At 42.2% G+C, this 23,819-nt stretch overlaps 1 long non-coding RNA gene across 1 annotated transcript; it reads left to right on the top strand.

Moving 5' to 3' along the window:
• The first annotated feature begins 338 nt into the window (after window positions 1-338).
• LOC143828675 (uncharacterized) lies at window positions 339-9,220 on the top strand. Its single transcript, XR_013227823.1, has 3 exons — window positions 339-865; window positions 5,015-5,096; window positions 5,594-9,220. It is a non-coding gene; the product is annotated as an uncharacterized LOC143828675 (long non-coding RNA).
• The last annotated feature ends 14,599 nt before the right edge of the window (window positions 9,221-23,819 follow it).

Here is a 23,819-nt window from a genome sequence, read left to right as displayed (position 1 = left end):
TGATTCGCAGAACTGGCTTCCCATCCTGTTTAATCAATGGTTATTCACCCCTCACTGATTTAATCTTATGCTGTAGCTCAAGGATCTACACCATCATTCATTGACTTTATTACATATGGGATTGTTCAGAATGAAATTTTAAGAAGAGACGAGCTCATATTAAAACAACTAATGCTTCGAGTCTTTTTCAATGGATCCAATATAACTTTCTTTGAATGATTTATTCTTTTTCATAAAAATCATATTGTAAAGATTACAATCTCTGGCAGCTAGCTGTTTGCTAATACATGCCCATGTTAATCCCATTGTCTTTTATTTCAGAAATCACGCAAATTTTTGATACAGTTTGGAACCATGTAACTGGCTCTTATCCACTGGTGCCATTTTGTATAGCGATGCAGTGTCACTTTGAGGAGGACACTGTGCCACATAATCTACTTAACTATATAAATTAAAGGCGACCTGGCCTATTCCAGATACTGTGAGCTAAGTATTTTTCATTATTACTACCCTGCTAATGAAGACAGATGTCAGATGGCAACCAGTTTATCCAGGCAGTATAAGATGTTATTTGACTTCCCTGTTTATTAGTGATGGTGATTCATTGCAATGACAATGGAGAAAAGCAGATGACTTAGAATTTATGATTAGGCAATTCTGCATCTCGCAGTCTTGGTAATGGATCATTATTTTCCCATCCTCCTTTGACCTAATTTTCAAACCTGTGTAGTTGTATTAAATAATATGATGTGGATGGTATCTATTAATCTTCTATATTCCTTCCTCATTTATGGGCAGGCATCAATTGCTGACTGAAGAAAATAATACGAAACAGAGACATAACGAAGGACTCACCGAGGTTCAGGTTAATAATTATTTTGCAAAATTCAGCATTTTCCCATTATGAAGTATTCATTAGATTTAGCTTATATAGATTTGAGAGAGAAAAAAAGATCGTTAATATATTTAAAATCTCCTCCTGTTTTTATTTTGTAGCATTTACTGTTTTTATTTTTACAGCAAAGCTTGTTCAGTTCAGTAGGATAATCCCAAGGAAATACACATCACAATCCTAAGACCAAATCAGACACATGTGGGAGTCCATGTTTGCTACTCCCAACAACTTTTTGAGATGCATTGTGGCCCAATTAGACCTCATTTAGAAACTGTGTTCAGTTCTGCAGTTCAAGAAGGACATTGACAAGTTGGAACACATTCAGAGAAGGGCGACCATGATGCTGGAATCCATGCCTTACAAAAAGTGTATGTGTAGCTTGGAGAAGAGGAGGGCAGGGGTGATATGATAGCTGCGTTTAACTACGTAAAAGGCAAACATGTTGAAGAGGGGTCCAACTTGTTTAGAGATGAGGATTATGAACATGGGAAAGAAGGTTCCACTTAAATATTAGAAAGCATTTTCTGCTGGTGAGTGCTGTTTGTAGATGGAATATGCAACCTTGGAGGGTGGTAGAGTCTGTTAGAAATTTTTAGGAGGAAGTTGGATGAGCACTTGTGTCAGGACTATGCTTTTTAAGTCCCTGAGAAGGTGGGGAGGGAGGGCTGGACTGGATGACCCTTTGTTGTCTCTTCCAGCTCTGTGTGATTCTGTTTCAATTTGTATCAGGACCACAACACAAAGAGAAAGAAGGTATAATCATTCTCACTGTCCCATTTTCCTAACCTGAAGTGGGCCAGGGAATCACAATTTCTTCCATGTAGCTAAACTGAGGAATGCATGCAAACTTCTTATGCCATTGGAGCAAACAGTAATTCCCTGGGTCCATTTCAGGCCAGGAACCCCTGACTGAATGGTACAATATTGATATACTCTTTTGATTTTAAAAAATAAGCCTGCTTTCCATTGTTAGAGACTACCAAATCTCTCTCATGTCCCCATAGACTTGTCTCTTCTTGCTTTATATGGCATTTCTGTTACGACTTCCTTGTAGATTAGGGGACCAAATTAAACGCAGCTTTCAAAAAGAGTTTGCCCCATTGATTTGTATAATGGAATAATATTTTCTGCACTATATCAGTTTCCTTCTTCATGTAGCCTAACATCTAATTTACAGTCTTGACTGCCTCTCTCTATTGAATTTGAAGAGATGTCTTCATTGAGCCGCCTGTCCACAATGGCACCAAGATTGGAGAAGTTTACAACTAATTCACTTCTCATCAGAGTGCATGAGCAGTTTAATGTGCACATTCCAAAGCGAATTACTGTACAGAAGGAAACAGAATTCAATCTGCCAAGGCAATATCTAGCGTTCTAATTTGGCTATATATGTCATAAGACTGCAGAACTAGTTTGTACTAATTTTATCCTCCCCAAACTGATTAGAAACACCAGCCACAGCATTTATCCCACAGGGCCGGCCCACCATTATGTTTGCTGATTCATGCAGCAGATTGGTCATATCTTCCTCTTCTTTTTTCTTCCCTATTGCTTAATTTTTGTCTGCGACAGAACTTTAAGTCTTAATTTACCACTTAATAATTTTCCTTAATAGATATTTGAGCAATATTATCAAAACCCTTAGGGGAGTTTAATCATCAGCACTCCGCAGCTTGACAGAGAGGAAACACAACGGAGCCCTTACGAAGGAGCTGGGCTGTTTCCTCTTCTTTTTGTTTTGAATGTAATCGGACGTTTTCAAGACTTCGATTGTAGTTGCATTAATCCAAGTCAAATGAAAAATAGTCCATTCCATCCATTTCACTGCCTTCCCCTTCCCCCAAAAAAGACCCCAGCAACAAACCATCTGGCTAAACTAGCCAGTTGCATGCAGTGGCAGCAGGAGGGGGGGGGGATTACCATGGCATCTACTTAGGCTGTATAAATGTCATAGTGCTAGTGTTTGTACTTTTGGAAGAGATGCCCAGCACAGACTCAGTTCAGCACTTTATGGGCTAGGTGATAGAGCACTTTCTAATTCTCTGCTGGTTGCCCAGGCTCTAGGTAACAGTCATAAAAAAATGACAGATTTTAAAAATGAGAAGCAGTGCCCTGCTGGTTAATTCTCTGAATGGCTGGGTGGCACAGCATACGTTAGGACAAAATGATGGTAGGGGGGATCAGTGACATTTTTATTTGCCTAAAGATACCCAAGGACATGAGCCCCACTGGGTGACCTTGGACCAATCATGTTTCTCGTAAAACTCTCTCAGAAGGTGCCTGTTGTGGAACAAGGAAGGAAAGGCAATTGTAAGCTGCCTTGAAACTCCCTAAGGTAAAGAAAAGCAGGATATGAAAACCTTCTGGCTATTTGGCTTCATGATAGAGGTCCAGGACCTCAAATCCCAGGCTCCCTAAACACCCTAAAAACATCAAACCAAATCACATAACACCCCAAAATCCCAATCAGAAATCAATGGTGGTTAAAATACAAATCTCCACCAGGTAGAGACCAGGACTGAAAAAGCCCTGGCCCTAGTTGAGGTCAGGCATACTCCCAGGGCCTCGGGACGACCAGCAGATTCATACCCATAGAGCAAAGTGCCCTGCGACAGGCATAAGCAGGTAAGCAGTCCTGCAGGTAGGTATAGACTTTAAGGTCAAAAACAATACCTTGAACTTGATCTGGAAGCAAACCAGCAGCCAGTGCAGCTGTCTCAGCAAAGGCTGGACATGTCCCATTTGCAGTTTCTATGTCAAAGACATAGCCTTGGCCCGTGAACAGCGAGTTACAGAAATGTAATCTGGAACTGACTGTTGCATGGATCACTGTGGCCAGGTGTTCCAAGGACAGGTAGGGTAGGGCACTAGTAGCCGTGCCTGGCGCAGGTGGAAGAATGCCATCAGGGCTACCTTAGTGACCTGAGCCTCCATAGATAACGAGGCATCGAAAATCACCGCCAGATTCCTGGGCAATGGTGCAGATGTCAATTGCACCCCATCCAGACAGGAAAGAAGAAAGAAGCTTAAGGCTATGAAGCTCAGAGTCTAAAATTACCTAACTACACCACTGTGGCAAGTGCTTCGATTTGTATTATGCTCAGCAAGGCAGGTGTATTCAGATGGGGCTGTTGTAAATTTAGTTATCCCATTTTCTTCTGACCACCGACACTTGCATCCTTTTAAGAGCTGCTTCACAAATTCTGCTAAAGAAGCAATGGTACATCTGAGATAGATATCCTTTCTCAGCTTCTCTACCCCTTCTGACAAATGGCTAGCAACTGCTCATGTTGTGGGAGTCTTTGGTCCATAACATTTTGATAGCCTGTCAGCATAGCCAGAGTCTTGCCATGCAGTGAGGAGTCAGTGATTCTGATTTGCAGTTATCTTTTCTTCATATCTCTTCATCCTCTTTCTCCTGATCTTCATTTACTACTATTTCCTCTTGTCTCCATCCACTTCCTTCCACTGCTTCCTCCATGACCCTGGCACTGTTGTCTCATTTTTAACAACTGTCACTTTAAAAATTTCCATTCTGTGTTTATTGTTTCTTCTATTCTCTTTTCCTTAGGCTGTCTTTTGTCCTCTCTACCTGTGCTTCTCTTTCTGACCGTTTCTTTCTTTCTCTTTGAACAGTTGTGGCAACTAATGCAACACTTCTTAATTTATACCAGCTGCTAGCATAGCTATTTCAATAAAAAAATAAATTTTATACTTTGGATACATGCATCTCATTTTTATTCTTTCAAGAGGGTCTAGGCAATTCAAATCTGTTTATCATTTACTTCGGTTTACATCCGATGAAGCCCTTCTGCTAAATGAGGAAGCCTCTGTCACAGCCTGTCCCTTTTTAGCAGAGCAGAATGATAGGATCCAGCTGACTTTGAGCCCCTGCGGCTGCAATCGCATGAACACCTGACTGGAAGTTAGCACTGTTAAGCTTAGTGGGGTTTACTTCTGAGTAAATATGCCAATTGTGCTGTCAACTGCTCACCATGGCACTGTCCCACTAACATATGAGTACGGAAGAGTTAACCTTGTAGTGCCTCTTGAAGGATCATCCTGAGATGTCAGAGATACTGATATACCATCACCCCCTTATTTTTTCTGTCATTTCAGGTGGGGAGCTGTGTTGGTCTGAAGCAGCTGAACTAATTTTGAGCCCAGTGGTACCTTTAAGACCAATAAAGTTTTATGCAAGGTAAAAGCTTTCTTGTGCACATGAAAACTTATACCTTTTCTACAGTTAACATCTAGAATTTCTTCCAGATGCCTTTCCTTCATACTCTAGTTCATGAATCCCATTTCCTATGAGGCAATACTCTATCCTACCTCTCTTCATCCCCAGTAATCTTATCTGCATTCCACATGCGATGGCTAGATGGTTGATGAGTGCCTCAGTATCTTCCATTGCAATTATACCAACAATATATCTATCATCTCTGTGTATCGTCATGATCAATTTAGGTTTCAAATGATTTTCTCTGAAGTTTCAGTGTGCATTGTATCCGAGATTAGATTAGGTCTTTCTGAGAGGCATTATTGACTGTCTTTGGAACAATGACACTTTGCTATAAAGCCAGCTCACTTAGCACTTGAAAAGGTTAGCATCTCTCCAAAGCCGTCCGTAGAACACAAAGCAATTAGTATCTAGGCAGGAATTTGATTGGTTTTCCTCATGATCAGTCTTTGTTCTAGGCTGACACGGCTGGCTGGAAGGAACCCCTTGAAGAAAAAGAAGAAGAAGAAGAAGAAGAAGAAGAAGAAGAAGAAGAAGAAGAAGAGTTGGTTCTTATATGCTGCCTTTCCTTACCCGAAGGAGGCTCAAAGCGGCTTACAGTCGCCTTCCCATTCCTCTCCCCACAACAGACACCCTGTGGGGTGGGTGAGGCTGAGAGTGCTAATATCACTGCTCAGTCAGAACAATTTTATCAGTGCCGTGGCGAGCCCAAGGTCACCCAGCTGGTTTCATGTGGGGGAGAGCAGAATCGAACCTGGCATGCCAGATTAGAAGTCTGCACTCCTAACCACTACACCAAACTGGCTCTTCTATCTTGCTGTGTGCAATCAATTTAGTTTTTGAGCACCAACAGACCTGTTCATAGAACTCAGCACTGCTGGGAACATCTTCCCATTTGTCCTATCTGCCTCCAGTGCACACTTGTCCCCTTCGGTGTGTTTGTGTGAACCTGATGTCCAGAATCAGTGGCCACACATCTGTATGATACCACACTGGTGTCATCATGTGCTGAGAAGTTGGATAGAGTTCACTCATGCTGGCATACAAGGGGATGAATAAAGTCTTATGTGTGTATTACCCAGGAATGTTTGATTACTCTTCTGTTCAAGTTGTAATCAGCACCTTCAACCACACAAACTCTTTTAAAAAAAACATTCCGAATTGTCTGTCATTTGATTGTAAGTGCTTTGTGCATGGATACCCTCATAAGACTTTTCTCATTACTCCTTCCTCTGTGTTTTTTTCTTCTGTGGTGGGGAGCTAGAAACTTGCCTCTTTGGACTCTGTTGGTTGTTCATGGAAACCAGATTGACAATATTCTGCATTATGGGTGTTCTTGTACTGCTTTGTCGCACTGAAAATACCTCCCAGAAAAGGAAAATTAATATACAAAAGAGAAGGTTCTATTGGTTGTCTCAGTGCTGCTTAATGGGTATATGTGGGCTGTAGTGGAGGCTGCATAGCTTGCACATTTTGCCTGCCTGAGCATGTTGGATCACAAGATTTTTACATCCTGTTGCACTGCCACTTGGGAACTGTAGTTCATTGCTGTCAGCCTTCTGCGAGTCAACATGATGAATGGGGCCAATGACACAGGTGTAAAAGCAGCACATGAACTCCAACATAGTTGATTTAAAAGCACACATGACCTGTCCATGGTGACCCTGGAGCATCTGTAATCTGAGCAAATTGGGAGCATATGTCAGTAGCCACATGGCCAGCTGTGTGCCGCTGCAGTACAGCCACAAAATTTGGAATTGCAAACAAATTGCCAGGCTATAATACGCAGATCAAATGAAGTACTCATCTCAACAGAAAATGAACACTGAAAACAACGTGAGTTGGCTTTTCAAATGGCTGTTTGCGAGCCTTCTGTCATCCCTAATATTACAACAGGGGCTCTTTCTCATGAATGGGAAGAAACCATAGTGGGTATGTTTCAGTCTTATCACTGTTGCAAAGTATGATTCCTCCCTTATTTAACTCCTTATGGACAGAACAGTGAATAGAGTGAGTGGTAAAACCATTGGATATAAACTAAACGCTCATATGAGATGGAATAATTAACAGTGCAATCCCAGGAGTAATTACTGCAATCTAAACCCGTTGATTTCAGTGATATTAAACTGAAATAACTGCAAGTGGTGACACTGTCAGTCAATTATAGATTGGGTGGTTTGCATCTTTTCAGCTATATTGCATTGCTTTAGAGCTAAACTACAGACAAACAGAACTAACATTAATTATGTATGGGTGTGTTTATTTTATGTATCCGTTTGGACATATTAATGCATATGTAAGTATAATCCAGTCTGAATTAACCACTTTTGAAATCCAGCTGAATTCAGTGTGAAATCTAAGTTTCACATTCTTCCAAAACACCTTTGGCTATATCAAGTTTTGTATATTTGCATACGGGATATTTTGTCCGATACAGGAACTAAATTCAGGACTGATTAGCACTGGTTACTCATTAGCAGTTGAAAAGTTATAGGCCACCCTATAAATGCAGTTAGGCTTTTCTTTTCATCATTAACATCATCATTCCATCTACTGTCTCATTCTCCCTCTCAGAAGTCTTTATTCTCTAGCACCTGAAGGGGCCCGACATCAGAGTAACACCTTCCTTCTAGACTCCCAGACCTGGCCTTACATCCCCAGGCTCTGACAGCACATAGGACGTCTTTTCCACAGTCTCTGATAGCTGCCTGATATTATCCCTGCTCTTTTGTCCCCATCCCTAGGGTGCTGAGAATGCCTGGCACTCCATATGCTGGGAATCCCCCACAGCCCACCTCTATCTGAAAGAAGCACATGTGCCATTCATTGTTGTGGCGGTTCCTCCTCCAAAGATCACATTTATCCCTCTCAAGCACATTTGCCACCTCAAATCTCTCCTGCCTCAGGATACTGCCTTTTTATTTCTTTGAACAACCTGTTTGCTGGGAGGTTAGGGTTGAGAGAAGATGGCTTGTGGAACATTTTGAGAGGGTTTTTTGTTTAAATTTAGAGTGTTTTCAAATAGTCTCATTGAGTGCTGAAAAATTACTACATGGAGCTGCGCTGAATATTTTCTTATTCAATATTTGCCTCAGAATAATGGCTTTGAACACAGCCAAGTTTCCTTAGCACTTTGCTGAATACTATTTCAATGATTTCAGTTTCTGTTTGTCTTCTTGGCTGCTGCTTCTTGTCAGTGTCATCTTCCTCCTTCTTTGCCCTTGTGGTCTTTTGGTCTCATTTGTATACACGGGCTGTGGCAACCCCCAATGACTTTGTTTACAGGCATCTGTGATGTCTTCATTTAAGATGCACTCTCATGCTATCTTTGACAGTAATCACATAGGTTGCTGTAGCCAATTGGATTAAATGGGACAGAGAACCTGGGCTGAATCCACATGAAGGTATCTTCTGCTCACAGAAGGGCCGATTTATACCTCATACTAGCGCAAGAAAAGTAAACTAAATCTAGAACTGTTCTTCTTATAATCAAAAATTCTGGCATGAAGAGGATGATGAAACCTTACAAAGAATATGTCTTTCACAGTATCTCTTATGCTGAGCTCTCAAGGAACTGTATTTTGCGGAACTGTATTGCGGATCCAGTCCATACAAGGCAAAGAAGAATTTTTTTTGCCAGGAATGACTACATTGAAACAATGCCGGTTTATCCATGTAGCACATGGAGCATATGCTATGAGCCCCACACTTCCAGGGGCCCTGCACAGTGCCATAGCCTCTCTCCTACTCCTTTTCCCTCTCTAAGGGCACACAGAGTGGCACCCCTTTCTATTGGAGGGGCTCCACCCCCAGTCTGGCTGATCCCATTGCAGTTGTACTCTGCTAGGACCCTGTGAAATCCTTAAACTGGCTGTGATGCTACAGGAACCTACAAATCCTAAAACCCCTCCAGCATTTAAAGAATATGCATAGGTTTACAGCATGTCAAAATCCATCCCCCTAAAAAGGTATATTTTTATAGGAAAATAACATAAAACGAAATAAGTATTTTGAGATGAAGTGACTTAAACATGTTGTAATCTTAAATTCTCAAAAATGTAATCAACATGAACTCTGAACCCATTTGGAAGGATTTGTATATGCATTCATATTTGTCAACCTGTTTTCCTATTTTAGCAAATAAACAAAAAAGATTTTGAAGGTGAGTTTTGTAAGAATTTTTTTCTTAAAAATGATAATTATTCTGAATTTGATAGCCCTTACTTTAACCACAGGACAAATCTCAGAGCCATTACTCCAATATTTGATCAAATCTATTTATAGGGATGAGCATGAACCCAATCACAAAGCAAAATTCATCATGAATGTTGGTGTTTTTGGTCCTCAAACTGAAATTCATGAACTTTTAAAGCAATACATGGCAGTTTGTCACCAGAACCGAAAGCAGGGGTTAAAAGAGTCTCAAAGGATCTTTAGACCCCTGCTTTCTGTTCCTCACAAAACAGAACTACAAACTGGTTTGGTTCATGAACAAACCTCCATGTTGGATTCGGTTCAGTTTGTGGTCCAGCTATGAATTGACATGGACCACATTTTTCCAGTTGGTTCCCATCCCAATCTAATTATTTCAATATTTAGCCTTCTCTTTTCTGTATGAGGATCCAATTGGGCTTACAACATTGTTCTCCCTTCCTTCATTTCACCTTCACAACAACTACCCTGTGAAGTAGGTTTGGCTGTGAAAGAAGGAATGGCCAAGGTGACCTGCTGAAATTCCATGGCAGAGTGGGGATTCAAATCTGGGTGTCACAGATTCTAGTCCAGCACATCTAGGCCTGTCCTATACCATGTAACTTTAAAAAATTTCTCTTGCTTTTCCACCCACAGTGGGTGTTACAGTGGCTTACAAAATAAAATACACTTAAATAATTCCATATTAAATGCACATAGATCAACACAGACAAATTGGAAGAGGAGATGAGCCATGATATTATCAATGAGGTTTTAAGTTACTTGCAAAAAATGGTGGGTCAGTTGTTCTGGACAGGTCTCATTCAGCTATCTCAGATATTCTTAATTCCTTCCCCAAGTCAATGTCTAAACTACTGTGCTCTCACCACGATTTGTGATGGACTTATACTTAATTTATTGGCATATTTTTATCTTGCCATTTCTCCTAGGAACTCAGTGGGCAATGTATATAGGCTATAAGGCAGGTTTGTCTGTGAGAGACAGACTAGCCCAACATCACCTAGTAAATTTCACAATGAATCTGACTGCTAAAAATTGTGGTCATCAGCAGGTCATCAACTGTCCATTATAACATCTGATAATGACACCATCCCTCCTTACTTCAGGACATAACAGCTTCTCAGAAGCACAATGGCTGCCTTTTATTTCATATGTAATAGTACCAAACTGTTGTATTTGAAATCCATTTCAGGAAGCACCCTCAAGTCACCATGAATATGCTTCAATATGCTATGCCATGAGGCTTCAAATACCCTAAACCAGCTGTAAGCAGGCTTGTTAAATTGGCCTGTATCACAGGGCAGAAGCATCTGGTGCAAACATCGGCTGTCACTCATAACTCACAACTTTCATATTGTATTTACCAACATTCACAGTCTATTTGAGATTTCTTTTTCTTAAGTTAAAGGGATGCAATCAACTAAATGCCATTTCAGTTGCATGCCTGTCCTGTAAGCCAAAAACACAACCACAAGCAGGAGCAGACATGTTGTCTAAGCAGCTTAATGTGGGAGATTAATGCAGGGAAAAGTGGAGAATGGGCTCCTCGCTAACTGATGCTTGAGTGACATTTAAGGCTAGCTTCTGCCATTGTGAATTCCAGCTTAAGGACAATGGCATGACATGTTGTGGCATGACACTGTTATGAAGAGCACAAAGAGAGACTTCGTTGCTAATGTTAACAAGCACGAGAACCAGAACCAGACAGCAGGATGGGTATCACTGAGACGGGAGAGTCAGGAAATCCTGGGAACCAAATCAATCACAGGGTATTACCACTTCCAGTTCATTCCTGATAGGTACATAATAAAGAAAACAGAAACACTGGCTGTGATTCTGCACACAGCAGGCAAACCCTAAGTTTCAGTAGAATCTAGAATGTATCAGTAGAATGACAGGAAGGACAGCAGCTCCTCAACATTAACAATGAAGGTACAAAGTAAACAACAGTGAGCTATTTGTAGTAGTAGTAGTAGTAGTTGTTATAGTAGTAGTAGTAATTTTATTACAGAATTACACCAGAGCAATAAAATATAATACAAAATATGCCTGTTTACACCAAAGGTTAGCTATGTGTCATTACTATGATTCTGACAATTATGTCTCCTCCTCTAGTGGTGACTTGACTAGTGCTGCTCTGACTGCTCTTCCTTGCAAAATGCACAAAGTGGAAGACCCACAATGAATACGCACAAGGTAGAATATCTGACTTGAGGTTTATTGAAAATGTTTATCCTCCTTCCCCATCAACTGGGGGAAATGCTCAGGAATGATAGTCATGCCTGAGTCCCAAAGGGATACCCATTGCAACATCAATTGGTTCTTCGAGTACACTACAGCTTCTTAGGCTACATGATAAGCCACCCTGAAGGTCTGCTGAGTTTTAGGAAACAACAGTTCTGGGTGTAGCATTGCAGTTCAGCCAAGTATGTGTGTCTGTGTTCAGACTTACCCAGATGTCAGCATCTCCCTCCGCAGTTTTTTAGAACCAGACGATAGTTTTACATCTCAGGTGCTTGTTGCATCAAGCTGGCTGTTTTTTCATGGATCAATAGTTCTGCCATGATCATTCTTCATTTCAGTTGGATGGCACTAAGCTTGTTTTATGGGAAGTCTTTCAAGTACCTTCCTAAGAAGATATATCTTAAATATTACAAATGTTTCTTTCTAATGCCTGGTTTCCTGACTGAGTAGTGATCTTCGAGTTGCCAGTCAAGAGCCAGTTCCCCTCACAATTGCTGGGTGTGTCAGAAGTTAGTTGACTGGGTTCATGCCAAGACCGGCAAAGGATGCCTATATAATTTTTGCACATGTCTGGTCTACATATATTAGCTATATGCACATGCATTATTGAGGGCTTGGTGTAGTGGTTAAGAGTTGTAACCTCTAATCTAGAGATTCTGGTTGGTTCCATGTTTTTCCTCCACATGCAGCCAGCTAAGTGAACTTGGTCCAGTCACAGTTCTCCCTCTGTGCTCTCGCCTACCTCACAGGGTGTTTGTTGTAGGGAGATGAAGGGAAGGCAATTGTAAGCTGCTTTGAGACTCCTTTGGGTAGTAAAAAACGGGGTACAAAAACCCAGCTCTTCTTCTTTGTTCCCTATTCCTTATTTCAAAGAACTGCTTTCTATTTCTGAAAGAAGAAAAAAAGTATTTTTAATTTAATATGTTATAAAGGTGGTAAATTTGAATGAAGTAAGAGTATTGTTCTGGACTACAAGAAGTGTTGGTTCTTATATGCCACTTTTCTCTACTCGAAGGAGTCTCAGTGGCTTACATTCACCTTCCTTTTCCTCTCCCCACAACAGACACCCTGTGGGGTGGGTGAGGCTGAGAGAGCCCTGATATTACTGCTCAGTCAGAACAGCTATATCAGTGCTGTGGCGAGCTCAAGGTCACCCAGCTGGCTGCATGTGGGGGAGTGAGGAATCAAACCCGGCTAACCAGATTAGAAGTCCATGCTCCTAACCACTACACCAAGCCATCACAAGAGACATTTCACATAATCTTACCCTTGTTTCAAAGCTCTTTAGGACAGCCCAGTTTTCTTTTAAAGGAAAATACGGAAGCAAATTGGGCTGGGGTGTGATCTCATTACCCTACTGTACATTCAGGATCTTAGCATCTTTTAAAAAATGGCTTTAATAGTGTGTGTGTGTTTTTAAAGAAGACGGTTGCCCTAGAAATGCTGCATGTTTTCTATTCCATGTTTAGATGCCTAATTTTCCTACTCACAGCATGAAATGTGTTCATGCAGAATAATAGGAGAAAAACAATAGATTTCTGGTATGCAAGATGGTTCCATCAGCAGAGGGCTCAAGACTGAAAATATCTGATTGGTAATGGCTGTAGTCAACCCAACTAAAAAAACACACTCCACTTCTAACATACCCATTGGCTAAAGACACGATGCACATAGGATAAAAAGAAAAACAAGTCATAATGAGTCACAGATGGTAATTCGCAGCTTTCCCCCCACCAAAGCCACAAGTTGGGCAGGACAAAATGCATTTGTGCATCATGTGTTGTATAGACAAGTGTCATCCACAAAGGTATGCTAAGAGAGTGGTGTATTGAAGTTCAGAGCAAGCTGAAAATGGCTATTTCAAAAATCCATTCTGTTTTCTTAATATTGCATAGGGCAATTAAGCATATATTGGAAAATGGAGATTAGCGCATCAAAGTAATTTTTAATCAGCCAGACAATAAATAAAAAGATAAGAACACAAACTAGCTAATGCTGGTTAAAATGTTTTTAATATTATGGGATATTGTGGAGCAACTGCCAGGTTTTAAAAAAATTATTTGGATGATGATTCACAGCAGGTTGCTCTACTCTGCTGGTGTTCTCTGCAAATCATCTGGACAGCTGAGACCATGAAATTGATCCAGAGCCAAAAAAGGGTGACCCTCTAGCAAGCTTTGGTGCCCTTAATGACCATATGTGCAGACCACGTCAAATCTTGCACTTGTTTTGCTACTGTGGAATGACAAAAATGTCCTTGTCAAATGGGTAGACATGGATGTTCAGGTGTTCAACACATAAAAACAAGATGTTGTTGGCAGTTTTAACTACACTGTGAAGACTTTTTCTATGTTTGGATTTTATGTAATTCTCTGTGGCATTAAGCAAACAAACAAGCCCACAGATAGAGTTGCATCTAGCCAGATCACTATATTTTTAAACCATGGATATCTCGATTCTGCTGGTCATCTGTAAACCAACTGAGAGTCCACCTCTTTTGTTCTATTGTTTGGCTTCTAAATTATTTTGCTAATATAATGCAGGTGTCTTTGGGTGCCAACATTAGACTTTCCAGTGGAAAAGTGGGTGCAAAGTTAAACCACATGTACCATTTAAAAAAAATAAGTGAGGTGTGATTTGGCAAGTCTTTTTCCTCCCACAACAGTTTGAAAGGAAAGGGTACAGACTCTATTTTGTGGTTGTGTGATCTACATTTAACCCTCGACCAGATAGATTCCTTTGTAGAAGTCTAATAGGGCAAAAGGTTATGCTGAGCTCATTACTGCAGACAGCTTTTAAATCAAAATGATAATATGGCCATTCCATACGGCAATGTGTTCTACTAATGTCTCCCAGTTCATAGGATGTGCTAACAAGCCCTGCTAAGACAAATTTTTTCTTGGAAAATGCAAAGGGTATGATTAATTAGTGAAAGTTTCACAAGCATATGTAACTATAGGAAAACTCCCACCCCCAAAACATACACATATACATACATATACACCATGCAACCTTTTGATCCAATAACAGGCAAATTCTGAATTTATTTAAATATACATTGTAATCAGGGCAGGAGTTCAGACAGTGGCATGGGGCATGTATGATACAAGAGGAAGAGAAAGTGATTTTGTGTCCCTTTAATTAAAACCACAAAAGTTGCCATACTGGATCAGACAATGGTCTATCTACTCCAGCCTTATGTTTCCAAGAGTAGCCAGCAAAATGCCACAAGGAAGCCCACAAACCAAGCCCACGGGGGAATAGCCAATATCTGCTGATGGCCCCTTGGCATGTGACAATTGAAGGTAATTTGGCTCCAGACTGGGAGACCTCATTCAACTACTATGGCTAAGAATGGTCCTACAGTCCATCAATCCCCTTTTAAAACCATGTTAGACTTTGATTGTGTGGAGCACAACAAATTGTGGCAAGTTCTTAAAGAGGTGGGAATACCAGAGCATCTTATCTATCTCTTGAGAAACCTATATGCAGGTCAAGAAGGAACAGTGAGAACTGGGCATGGAATCACTGATTGGTTCAAAATTGAGAAAGGAGTTTGTCAAGGCTGTATACTGTCACCTTGCCTATTTAACTTGTATGCGGAGCACATCACGAGAAAGGCAGGATTAGAGGAGTCACAAATTGGGATCAAGACTGCAGGGAGAAATATCAACAACCTCAGATATGCAGATGATACCACTCTAATGGCAGAAAGCGAAGAGGAACTAAAGAACCTTTTGATGCGGGTGAAGGAGGAGAGTGCAAAAGTTGGCTTGAAACTCAGCATCAAAACGAAGATCATGGCATCTGGCCCTCTCAATTCCTGGCAAATAGACGGGGAAGAAAAATGGAAGTAGTGACAGATTTTATTTTCCTGGGCTCCAAGATCACTGCAGATGGGGATTGCAGCAAAGAAATTAAAAGACCCTTGCTCTTGGGGAGGAAAACTATGGCAAATCTAGACAGCATCCTAAAAAGCAGAGACATCACCCTGCCAACAAAAGTGTGTATAGTCAAAGCTATGGTCTTCCCAGTTGCAATGTATGGCTGTGATGGTTGGACCATAAGGAAGGCTGAGCGTCAAAAAATTGAGGCTTTTGAACTCTGGTGCTGGAGAAGACTCTTGCAAGTCCCTTGGACTGCAAGGCGAACAAACCAGTCAGTCCTAGAGGAGATCAGCCCTGACTGCTCCTTAGAAGGTCAGATCTTGAAGATGAAACTCAAATACTTTGGCCACCTCAGGAGAAGGAAGGACTCCCTGTAGAAGAGCCTAATGCTGGGAGTGGTTGAGGGCAAAAGAAGAAGGGGACGACAGAGAATGAGGTGGCTGGATGGAGTCATTGAAGCAGTAGGTGCAATGTTAAATGGACTCTAGGGAATGGTAGAGTACAGGAAGGCATGGAGGATCACTGTCCATGAGGTTGCAATGGGTTGGTCATGACTTCGCACCTAACAACAACAACAACAACAACAACAACAACCACCGCCCTGAGCCTCCGGGGAGGGCGGTATAGAAGTATGATAAATAAATAAATAAAACAAGCGAGGCTGTCTGCAAGAATTTTCTTTGTTATCGCCTGTCTCCAATTTGCCCTGCTGATTTGTTTTTGAAGAGGTTAGATGCAGAAAAATTACTTTCATTTGTCACCACCAAAGACCCACAGTTTGTGGAAGCAGATGATCTTCTGTACAGTACATAATACACATGAGATAGTTTCCCATGAAATTTTATATAACTCTAAACACAGCAGCTCAGCCAGTTATCATCTCATTTCAGCCTCACCACCAAGATGAGGAGAAATAAGAGGAAAACGGCTTGTACCCTTTCCACCTCTTGCTTTTCACCAACCCATATCTTGTAAACTTCACAACAGCCCTGTTAGATTGTCTTCATATTCAAATGGGGGATGAGACTGCCACCAGCTTCTTGAATGAGGTGAGTTTTGAACCAGGAACTTCCAAATTTAGAGCTCAGCCTCTGAGTTGCTGTGTTACACTCATGTGCCCTTGACTGTGTCTTGTTGGAACCATAAATTAAAAACTGGCAGATGTCATATAAAGGAAAGTCTTGGGGGCTTTACACACCGGGATCTTTGTTGCAAATTGGTCACTGAACGAAAAATCGCCATTTAAAATAGTGGAATTCGTCGTTATGCATACCTGCCTTTGTAGTGGAATCCAGTTGCGTTTTGTAGCGTTTCCCACAGCTTCCGGTCTCGGCAGAAAAGGAAGCGCTATTTCCAAGCTCGTCCCGCCCCTGGCCGTCAAACAGCCAATGGGCAGCCGTTAGCATGCTCCCAAACAGCCCCTTTCCCTTTAAGAAAGGTTTAAAAAAAAAAAAACAGACCCATTGTAACGAATCTGTGTAGATTCGTTGCAACGGAGAGACCCATCCAGCTGCCTAATGTGAGCTGTCGTTTGATCGTATGATCGTTGCCACGCTGCCTCGAGTGATAAAAAAAAAATCCCCTCCCCCCTCTCACGGGCCCGATTTTCGTCTGAATTAATGTGTAAAAAATAAAGGGACTTTATTTCAGCAAACGGGCTTTTATGTGGTTTGTGCTTAGTGACTAAAGGTGAAGGACTGAAGCCAGGGAAGCCTCTAAACAGAAAGAGGCTCGCTGGTGCGTTTATCCCTGCTCGCTCGGAGAAAAAAAAATGGCGATCGCTTCGCCGGAAGTTTGGAGGACAGGCTCAGGAGGAGGGACTTTGAAGAAACCGCAACAATGTTAACGCACAGGTCTTTATCGCTAGTGTTGCAGATTGTTTGCAAGAGTGTAGCGCTTTCCGGAGGGTGAATCCACTTTTTGGGATTCCCCTGAAAGCGCTACAACGAAGCGCTTTTTGCTGATCGGTTTCAGGAGTGTTGCAGATTGTCTACGACGTCGTGCGTTATGGCAAATCAATAGTGTTTCCAATTGGCAACCATTGTGCGATTTTGAAGCCGTGCAAAAAGCCCCTTGGACTTAGACAGCAACTCTGAGCAGGCAAGAGCTCCAATACAAGCTTACTTGTACACTGAAGCCTTTGTGCAGCCATGTTCTTGTACAGAACTGAAACACGGATCTCTCCAGCAATTTATATATTTCTATAATATGTCAGGATCCAAATGCTCCTTTGAGATGGATCTGTCAAGCAATAGCATTACCTTCTGAGAATTTAAAGACGAGACTCCTCTTTATACTGGTGAGGTGCTATTTATATTCTATGTTTGTATGATTTTAATTGGATTTAATTGAGCCAACCCAGTTACATCCAATTAATCACCAAACATTTATCAACCTGTTTAGCAAATACCTTCCTGGGAAAGATACATTAATTGTCATTGTCAAATAGCAAAAAGTGTAAGCATACGGCATGAGTGTTAGCTAGCTATAGAAGATGATATGGTTTTTATACTCCACTTTTCTCTACCCTAAGGAATGTTAAAGCAGCTTACAAGTGCCTTTGATTCCACTCTCAGAAACAGGCACCTTGTGAGATAGGTGAGGCTGAGAGAGCCCAAGGTCATCCAGTAGGCTACATATGGAGGAGGGGGGAATCAAACCCAGTTCTCCAGATTAGAATCCCCTATTCTTAGAAGGTCAACGTGCCAAGCACTATCATTTTCTTCTTTAATTAATTTAGAATATTTCTATGCAATCTTTTCAGATTCCTGGCTGAAGTGATTTACAATTAAAACCAGTATTAAACAGCCATTGCACATGAGCAGCATAAAATCTTTACACCGCTTGGGGAGCAGAATAAATAATTGGTTAAGGGGGGCGGGGTGTCCGGGATACAGAACCCCAAGGCGCCAATCGGAAGGCGTGCACAGAGGGGCCAATCAGAAGGCGCAAAGCACCTTCCGTTTGGCCAATTACCTCACTGCCTGAAGGTCACCATGGCCCCGGAAGGTAGGTGGCCATCCAGGGGGATGCTTCCATGAGGGTCTCGCAGCAGGCCTCCCCACCAAAGCTTTCAGGAAAGCTGGAGAATCGCCGGGAAGGGGGGTGGCCGGGTGAGGCTACACTGATGTGCCAAGCTTGCTCCGAGAACCACAGGGAAGCAGCAGAGTCAGCGGGGAGGGGGGTGGGCGTTGGAGCCTTCCCTGTGGCCCTCAGAGCAGGCCTGCCATGTCCACGACACGCCAGGCCTGCTCCAAGGCCCACAGGGGAGTCAACAGGGAGGGGGGCCGCCATGGGAGGCTCCCCTGCAGGCCTCAGAGCAGGCCCACAGGGAGCCCAGTGAGTTGACAGGGAGGGGGCGGCTGGGGGGTTCCCCGGCCCCTTCAAAAGCTGTCCTTACAGATGGGCTTTGAAACCTAGTCTATTCATAAAATAGAATATTAAAAAGATGATAAGATAAAATTAAACAACTGGGTAAATAGATGTGTTTTAACCTGGAGCCTACAAAAAAGTAAAGTATATACCAGGATAGTCTCAATGGGGCAGGTCTTTCAGATGCAAGGTGCCAGAAAATGCTCTGTCTCTAGTCACCACCCACATTACATATGAAAGTGGAGGCACAGACAGCCCCCCCCCGAAGGTAGATCTTAACTGATGGGGGAGGAGATAGTCATCTCAGTTACCCTGGCCCCAAGAATCAGCTTGAGATCCCCTGCAAGTTTGGTGTCTCTAGCATTCTTGGAGGGGAATTCTTCTGCATCTAAAAACCTATCCTGTTCAGCTAGAGTCAAAATTTTGTGATGGTCTGTAGTCCCCAAACTGAGCATGCCATGAACCACTTTGTGCTTATCCTTAGTCATTTATTTTACAGGAAGCTCAGTTGTGAAGGGCTCAGAACCATACCAAGAAATCACACTTTATATTTCTCTAGAATAAAGATCACATTTCTCTTTTCCTTTTCTCCTAAATGCCACTGATCGTGAAAGAAAGTTCCCTCAGGTTCTGTAATAATTTAAACCATAAATTCATTTGTCATAAATGTATGTACTGGAGGGTTTTTTGGGAACAATATTAAATTGTAATTCATTGTTTTGAAACATAAGCAAATGTATGTATAACTACATGAAATGACTAGTCACAGCAAATTAGGGACAAATGTTACATGTCCCTATAGTGGTTAAATAATCAATCTTCATAGAGTTTACCACAGTACAAGAACTGGAATGCATTTTTCTTTTGTGTTTTACTTCTTACAAAGCAAATGTTTATGAGCAGGCATAATAGATATTCAATGCAGTCCTATACAGAGTTAGTGCAGTCTATCAATTAAAACCAAAGAACTTAGATGTGAGTAGCTTTGCATAGCATTGCTCTTAATATGTCTTAAGGACAACAGGTTCTTAGGGTATGTCTTTACAGGTACCACTATAAACAACAACATAGGTTTGAAATCAGGCACTGGAAATATCTTGGCAGAAGATGTCGAAAAACAAAACAGCGAAACAACAAAGTTCAGCATTTCTCTGGCAGGAAGCAATTGGAGAAGGTACAAATTTTGGTGCAAAGTGCATGGGTAATTCTATATCTTCTATTAATACATCAAGGACATAGGTAGGTCTCATTGTAATACATGAATGAGTGTGCAACTTAGCTACAGGCTGCACTTGACTGAGGCACTTCCTCTACCAACGGAAGTAGCTACCATTTATCAAGTGCTGCTGTTTTGTTTTTTTTTGGGGGGGGGGGAAATCCCAGTTTTGATGACATTGCATTGCCTCTAGCAGGCTGCTGCTAGAGGGAGGAGGTCATGGATAGAAATCCTTGTGTCTGCAGAGACATCTAATCTGGATCCAATCACTGTCACCACAGTGCAGAGGCATTCACCGTGTCAATGGAGTGTTCTCACCAAACAGTGCTCCATTAGAATCATAGAATCTGTACACTCTATAATTCGCTAAGGGGGGCAGGGTGTCCGGGATACTGAACCCTGAGGGGCCACTCGGAATGCGCACAGTATGCGCCTTTCGATTGGCCCCTTGCCCCCAGGCTCACAACAGAGGGGCCAATCAGCAGGCGCAGAGCACCAGCCAATCGGTCCATCACCTGCCTGCCTCCACTTCAAGGCAGCTCAAACAGGCCACGACAGCACTCCACGGAGCCCGGGGACAAGGTAAAATCCACGGCCAGGGGGGGGGAAGGGTCTGACGAAAGCTCCCCAGCCACATGGTGGGGAAATTCAGTTTGCTGCTGATGTTTCTGGAAAGTTTGGAGTAATGCAGGTTACAGGGCACAGCAAATCCTTCATATGGAGGCTGTCTTATTGTGGCTTATAGCCACTTTGGTAAGGATGGGGAAATTATTTGGGTGGGGGGGAGAGGGAAGGGCTCACCTCTACGTCTTGGCATCATACCCCTGATTCAAATCACTATCCCCTTCCTCTGTTCACTGCTTTTAATGAGTAAAAGTACACATGGTGACATCTGCCATGGATCGCCACTGAAATGTAGATTTTATTTATTTATTTTATTAGGTTATTAATTTAATTTATATAGTGCTTCTCACTGCAATGTCTCAGCGTGCTGTACATGGAACAGTAGAACTAGTACATTTAAAACATGTATAACAATATGAACTGAGGGTGTAATAAACAAGAACAGGCAAACAGCAGTCAAAACTCAGGACTTTGAGCACAGGGTAATAGATCAGGTTGGGGGGGGGGGAGACAGCAGTTTTCAGTTGGTGTGTGTGGAGTGTCTGAGTTGCCTGGGGGGGGGCCTCGGTTTAAGGGAGGTCCCTGGCACTAGTCTCAGCCAAAAGACATTTTGCAGGCCCTATGGAACAGTTTGAGACCCAATAGGGCCTTTATTTTGTTGGGAACCTCATTCCACCAGGTTGGGGCAATGGAGGAGAAGACCCTGGCTCTGGAAGAGGTGAGGCAAATCAGCTTGGGTGTCAGGGATCACCAGTCTGTTTGAATGAATAGAGTGGGTTGCTCTTCGGGGAATGTAATCCAGCAGATGGTCCTTGAGATATGCAGGGGCCGGATCGCATATGGTCTTTAAGGTGAGTCCCAGTACCTTAAACTTGATCCAGTATTTAATTGGTAACCAGTGCAGCTGCTGGAGGATTGGAATAATGGGATCTTTCCATGGTATTTGAGTGAGAACATGGGCAGCTGCAGTTTGGACCAACTGCAGTTTCCAGAGCAGGCATAAGAAAAGGCCTGCATACAGCGAGTTGCAGTAACCCAGCCTAGAGGCAACCATTGCATGGATCACTGTGGCTAGGTGCTTTGGGGCCAATTTTGGCTAATGCAATATAGATAAGGTGACCAGATTGTCCCACTTTTGGAGGGACATCTGGGGATACCTGGCAAATTGTACTTACGTTGAAATTAAAATATATATATTAAAATACTATTTTTGCGTTCTATGCATTCTATGAAAATTTTTGTTGCTCCATATAAACCAAATGTTAATCAAGGACCCCCCCCCCCCCCAGTCAATGGTGTCCCGCTTTACCAATGTTAAAATCTGGTCACCTTAAATATAGAACTTTTGTGGAATAGTGACAAATTGTATCCAACTGTGACATCAGTATAACACTCTTGCTCAAGACAATCCCCTGACAAAAGTTGTTGCTGAAACACTTGAAGCATATCTGAATGAGGCTTGGATTTATTTGCATTTGTAGAAAACCTGCATATGGCAGATTTAAAGTAAAACCAACACTGGGAAATATTACGCAATCACCTGAGAAGTTTGGCATGTTTCTTTTAGAGGTATTGCTTATTATTATTATTATTATTATTATTATTATTATTATTATTATTATTATTATTAATTAGATTTATTTCCCGCCACTCCCCGTAGGCTCGTGGTGGGTCACAACAGTCCTATCCCCATTAAAATACCCATTAAAAGACTTTAAAAACAATCCCAACATGGCGGCACTTATTATTCCCACCCCTGCTAACAGAGCGGCAGGGAGGGTGGGGAGGAGATGCTAGGTCCGGGGGGGGGGGGAATGTTGGCACTCATTCGCTGACCCCGGCCTCAACCAAAAACCTGGCGGAAGAGCTCCGTCTTGCAGGCCCTGCAGAAAGCTGGTAAGTCCTGCAGGGCCCGCAGCTCACCCGGGAGCTCATTCCACCAGGTAGGAGGCAGGACCGAAAAGGCCCTGGCTCTGGTCGAGGCCAGGCGCGCTTCTCTAGGGCCAGGAACGATAAGTGGAAAGGATTTGGTATGGGCCTGTATGGGAGTAGCCACTAGTAATCTTTTCCTATCCAGTGAACACTATGGATGGGTTTGTTTGTTTCTTTGTTTCTTTGTATACCACCCTCCCCGAAGGCTCAGGGCAGTTCATATAAAACAGAACAGCAACAATACAGATAACTTAGATTAACAATAATGAGTAAAGTGAAACAATAAGCAACATGGAACCATAGAAAAATTAAACATTGAAGTAACTCCTATTGATAGCCAGTGGGTTGGGTGGAATTATGGTGGGTACCATAGGAGGGAGGCTCAGGGAAGTGGTGGTTCAGGTAGGCCTCAATCAAATGCTGGGTAGAGGAGCTCCCTTTTGCAGGCCCTGCGGAACTGTTCAAGTTCACATATGCATATATATCACTTGATATTATAACATGATTACTGTAAGCGCAGGGTGTTTCCACGACAGAGCACTGTGTCTCAGTTGACATTAATGACACGACTGTCCTTGACAATGTCTGTGAGCCAGTGATCTTTTGCCTTCATTTCACTGTAATATAATGCAACTGAGATATAAATAGCAATATAAGATTAATGCAAATGTATTTAAATATTTTGTTAAAATATTTGCTGACTTCAGTGAAAATTGCCTGTTCAAGTAAAAAAAATACAAATGACATTCAAATGCTGTACAATTTTCCCTTTGGGAAAAGTTTCTCATGTGAGGAAGAAGAAGAAGACTTGGTTCCTATAGTCCACTTTTTCTTTACCCAAAGGAGTTTCAAAATGGCTTACAATGACTTTCCCTTCCTCTCCCTACTACGGGCACTCTGTGAGGTAGGTGGGCCAGAGAGAGAGCTGATGTGAGTGCTCTGTGACCTTTTCCACATGGGGGGAAAAACTGGGGTGGCATGCATGGGACAAGGGGGCTAATCCCTACTTTCACATGGGACAAGGGGGCTAATCCCTACTTTCACTCAGCCTAGCCCCAGGACAGGACTGGCCCAAATTAGGCCCCCCATTGCTCCATGGCAAGGGAATGTGGATAATTCCACACACACACACACTTTTTTATATATATATACCAAAGATTCCAACAGGGCCTATCCCAGGTCAGGCCTGGCTCCTCC

The sequence above is a fragment of the Paroedura picta genome, chromosome 2 (assembly GCF_049243985.1).
Source record: "Paroedura picta isolate Pp20150507F chromosome 2, Ppicta_v3.0, whole genome shotgun sequence".
Taxonomy (NCBI): domain Eukaryota; kingdom Metazoa; phylum Chordata; class Lepidosauria; order Squamata; family Gekkonidae; genus Paroedura; species Paroedura picta.
Note: the sequence above shows the minus strand (reverse complement) of the source record. Positions and strands in the feature narration are given on the sequence as shown.